Below are 5,391 nucleotides of genomic sequence, written 5' to 3' on the forward strand. Positions count from 1 at the left end.
TGTGAGATTTTATAAATGATGCTCGACAGATCCTTTCCCATAACTTCTAACTATTAAAATGTCCTTTTGGTGAGTTGTGTTTGGGTTGTTTTTAAACTTTACTTAGGAAGTTTTTAATTTATGTTCAATACTCTGGAAAAATAAAGGTCTTTACAATTTAAAAATGAAGGCTGCTTCATGCAGAGAGCAAAACTCAACACCACAGAGATGTCATCAGAGGCCTGATACATAAATAGGACTGGAAAGGACCTGGATAAGGTCTGCAGCACCGTAAAAGACATGAAAGATCTGGTTTGTGCCTCACTGTAGTCATTCAGATTTGTCTAGTTGCAAGTAATAGAAATTGACTCTGACTAGCTTAAGCAAAAGGAAAAAGAAGGATTTCAGTGGAAGGAAATTGGAAAACCACAAAAATGTAAAGGACTAGTTAAAAACAAGAATATGAGAGAAGAAGATATGAAGGCAGCTTCAGGATTTCAACATTTGAGCCCTTGGACTTTTTCTCCAAGGAACTCTTGGATATGCCTGAGTTCCATGGACCCCCAGTCATCCTATCTCCATCCTCTGTCCCCCAGGTTTCTGGGGCTGAGTATCCCAGGGTTGCACTTTGGTCAGTTGTCTAGACCTATGGCAGCGATGGCAGGATTCTGAATACAGACTTAGCATGTGAAACCCCACCTAGAGATGTGATCTTGCATTAGTTTGGACCTTCTAAGCAGATGTCAAGACAGCACTAGACACACTCCCGTCCACCCCATTTACTAGCGGAAACACTTGTGAAGGATAGAAGGGAGGCACAGGGGACACCACAATAAGGGGTAATCTCTGTGAGAGAGAGAAGGAAGGAAACAGGTTTGTTTTGGCAGAATCTAATACTGCAGCACTGAGAAAGTTTTAGCTAAGTCAATGGGAGTCTTTAAGCCAAAGTCAAGAATTAGAAATATCTTACCACCTTTTAAGAAGTAGCCTGCCTCAGTATTCCCACCACATTCAGTTATTGGTAAAAGTTGGCCCTGGGATGGATGGCCTTGGGTGTGAATGTTGTGGTGGATTCTGGGTGCAGCCACTGGGGCCATCCATGTTACATTCCTCACAGCAGGAGATCTGAGAACGAGTGATGTCTCTGCTTGGGGCTCTATTGGTACCAAACCATGACTCTGATCATACTTGGTAATTCCTAAGTTCTTACAATATCCTTTCATCTTTGCATTATCTTGTTTTGTGATATTCTATTTTAAGATCTCATGCAAGTGAAATAGAGTTGAATCAAATGTCCTCTACAGTATCATAGGAGAGTCATCCTTGGGTAGTGATACCTACGGTGATAGCTTAGGTTGTTTTGTGAATATAATTGTGCTCATTTCCTGGTTTTCTCCACTTTTTTGTTTACCAGGAACCACATTTCTAGAGTTACACTTTGGTTACTACTTCATCAGGCAGAGCATGAATTTAGTGGCAGAAAACTGTCACTTGCAGGAAGAAAAACAGGAACTGGGAGTATAAAGGATCAGGAAAGGGGTATGTTGATGAAAAGAAAGGTCCCCTTTGGGTAATATTCTGGGGAGATCCCCCTTCCCTGCCACACATAATTTATCCTGCCTTTCTTAGGATTCATTTAAATTAGAGTTTTACCTTTGTTTCCTCCCTAGGTATTTACAAAAAGATTGAAGCAAGCTACATTTCTTCTCACTCTTTAAATATGTGGGCCCTAAGGGTAAGGAAAAGAGGCCGGCTAAAACCACTCTGTAGGTATACCTCAGAAACCACACACACACTACATTTTAAGGCCCCTTTGGGTATGCACCCATCTGCTCTACTCTGAAGTTTTCTCTTTGCAAATTCCAGTTTCTTTTTTATGAATCCATTACAATGAGAAGATTTAATAAGTGTTACTTAACTAAATGATCTTCCCTTAAGGCTTAAAACCTTCATTTTTCAGATGTCTGTAGAATCTTATATAAGAGCAATATGGGTGCAAATGGAATTTTTATTTGACTATGTTAGTCATGATAAGTGACATAAGCTTCTGTAAAAAATAATCTCCAAATCTCAGTGATTTAACATCCAGTGCAGATGTTTCTAATTGGGCACCTCTGCGCCAGCTCTACTCCAAGCAGTGACTCAGTGACCCAGGCTACTTCCATTCTGTGGCTCCACTGTATTAAGGTTTTAAAGTCACCCTAGCGTCATCCAACAGTAGATAGAAGGAAGATGATAAGAGTGAAAGATCACACATGAGAGATTTTTTCAGCCAAGTTGAAAAGTGGCTAACATCATTTCTGCATATACTCCATTCACCAGTACTCATCGCCTGACCAACCAAACTGCAAGTGAGACTAGGAAACATGATTTGGTGAATACTACAGTCTCTACTACCAGATTACCTAATAGAAACATGGAAATAAACTAATTGCATCTCCTTGAAAAACAGGCCTTCCCTTAAACAAAAAACAACAAATAGTTGATCTTTTTCTGATCTCCTTTATACCGTGTGTCATCTAGGAACAGAACTAATATTCATTCATTCAAAAAATAATTAAGCACCTATTATATTCCAGAGAGTATTCTGGGTGATATAGTTATAAAATAAGATGTGATCTGTGTCTTCAAAGAGCTTATGGTCAAGTAGAAGAAAAGAAAATGCAACCAACAATTACAATGAAAGATATGCTCTGATGAATCCAGGGTACTACTCTGAGCAAGAACAAAGAAACTTTAACTAGGCATATGGGGTCAAAAAAGAGTTGCAAGAAGAGGGAAGGCTTTGAATCAGTGTTAAAAAATAAGGAATCGTAAAGGGCAGTTCAAGGAGAAAGAATACTATATGTAAAAGGAGAGAAGACATAGAACTGCCTGACAATGCTTTAAGTAATGGTATAGCTGAGGTGCAGCTATTTGGATGAGTGAGTGTATACATGGGGCTAAAGCTATAGATATTGATCAGATCGTGGAGAACATTCAGGGCTGAGCTGTGGACTTTGCTATGCATAACAACCCACTGAAGAATTCTAAGCATGGAGTGATAAGGTTAAAATTTCAATTGGTGACAATTTTTTATGTGAAAAAATTATAGATTAATGATCATATGGAGTTTAGTTTTGTCTTATGTGTACTGAAAATGATGCTTCTGTTATGTAATCATTTGAAGACGTTTTTATCTGGCCACAACCCTCTCTGCACTGTTGATGTGTAAATACTTTATCTTCAAACATGGCTGGCTTTTAAAAAATTCTGTCATTGGTGATTCAGAGTTGCCCTCAGCTTCACAGTGTCTGAGAAATAATCTCCCTATTTTAGGTTGCAGTGCACTCAGTTGGCATGTCTCCCATTTACTGAGTCTGTAGAAATGTTTACTAAGAACCTCTTTTGTGCTAGGAACTTGCCAGGAACTGAGTAGATGGAAGGTGGTGTTATAAAGAGAATCAGCATGGTATGGTGGGGAAAGTTCAGGCTTCAAAGCTCAATACCATCATTTATAATGGGATGAGGTAGGACTCTGAGAAACTTATGCAATCCTTTAGAAACTCAGTTTTCTCATTTGCAAAATGGAGCAATAAGATCTACTTCAGAGTATTGTCATGAGGTTTCAATAAGAAAGTATTTATACAACACTTGACAGTGCTCGGAAAATGGTGATGGGAGGATACATGACACAGAATCCTTGCCTGTGGCAGACATCACTAATTGATCATGGCACAATTTCCTGCTGAGCCAAAACACTGCTTGGGATGATAGTTATATGAAAATAATTTTATTATAAGACAGTATCAGAATCATGCTGCATTAATGATCAGAAATAGCAAGGATTTCAAAGGTGATAAATTACTGTGTATGTAATAATCAGAAAAGAAAGACTTCATGAAGGAGGAAAGATATGAGCAAGGCCACAAGATGTTGGTAGGGTTTATTTGAATTTCACATTTAAATCACATTTCCAAAGCTTGGCTTCAATCTGTTTTTCAATGTGACTTAGAATGTTTTTTTCCAATTTCTTGCACTTGCTTTGCTCTATATCAGCTTGTCATATAGAAATTGCCAGTCATTCTCCATTTTGAGTTAGCCTAATAGAACTATCTAGCATTGCAATAAGCATCCATTGAGATATGATTCTAAGACCCCTATTCAGACTGGTTATAGAGATTTACCTATTTTCTAGAATAGCAATAGTAAAAATGGTTCTCACAAGCCACAATTCACCAATTGGTACTGGTTGCTCAAAATGCAGTGTTGACAAGGAGACTGGGATTCTGGGCTCCCCAGGAGTTTGGTCATGGTCAATTATTGATGTTTGACATGAGCAAGAAATAGAGGAGGAAAGTACATACAGTAGTTATTTGTTTGTTAGAGACATTAGAGGCCATCTGAACAAGCCCCTTGTTTTTCTTTTAATGAAAAAACTGAGATCCAGAGAAATTGCCTCTTGATAGACAAAATTTCTAGAGACAGAATTGGATTAGAATCCCAAAGCCGTGGTTCCAATGATCTGAGTAAAGTTCTGTTGTCTTTTGAATATCTTAGTGCACGAGCATCCCCTACAGACGCATTTCATGAGTAGGTCCTGGGGTTGATCCTGTATTTTCTATTTTTTATTTTATTCCCCTGTTTTATTGAGACATCATTTACTTTTATGAAAATTCACCCATTTAAGTGTACAGTATGATGAGTTTGGCAATTGTATACAGTCATGTAACCACATTCACAGTCAAGACATAGAACATTTCCATCACTGCAGGAAGGATCCGCACTCCTCTTTGTAGTTGATTCCTTTCCTTGAGCCCCATCACCAAGGCAACCACTGATCTGCTCTCTGTCACTATAGTTTTGCCTTTTATAGCACTCATATAAATGGAATCAAACAGTATGTAGTCTCTTGCCGTTAAATTCTTTCATTCAGCAAAAGGCTCTTAAGATTCACCCATTTTGTTGCATGACAATATTTCCTTCTTTTCACTAATGAGTAGTATTTTACATATACTACAATTTGTTTATTCATTGAGTAGTTGATAAAAATTTGAGTTTTCAGTTTCTGGTTATTATAAGTATGGCTGCTATAAACATTCATCTACAAGTTACTGTGTGGACGTATATTTTCATTTATCTTGGGTAAATACTTAAGAGTAGGATTGTTCAGTCAAAAAATGTTTAACTTTATAAAAAATGGCCAAACTTTTCCAAAGTGGCTGTAACATTTTGCATTCCCACTAGCAACATATGATAGTTCTGATTGATTAACATTATTGTTACAGCTTGGTATTGTCAGTCTTTGAAATTTACGTCATTCTGCTAGGTGTGTAGTAGTTTCTTATCATGATTTTAGTTTGTATTTCTCTGATGACTAGTGATATTGGACATCTTTTCACTTGATTTTTGGCTATATGTTATATTAATTAT

This window comes from Pteropus vampyrus, unplaced genomic scaffold (genome assembly GCF_000151845.1).
Source record: "Pteropus vampyrus isolate Shadow unplaced genomic scaffold, Pvam_2.0 Scaffold9, whole genome shotgun sequence".
Taxonomy (NCBI): domain Eukaryota; kingdom Metazoa; phylum Chordata; class Mammalia; order Chiroptera; family Pteropodidae; genus Pteropus; species Pteropus vampyrus.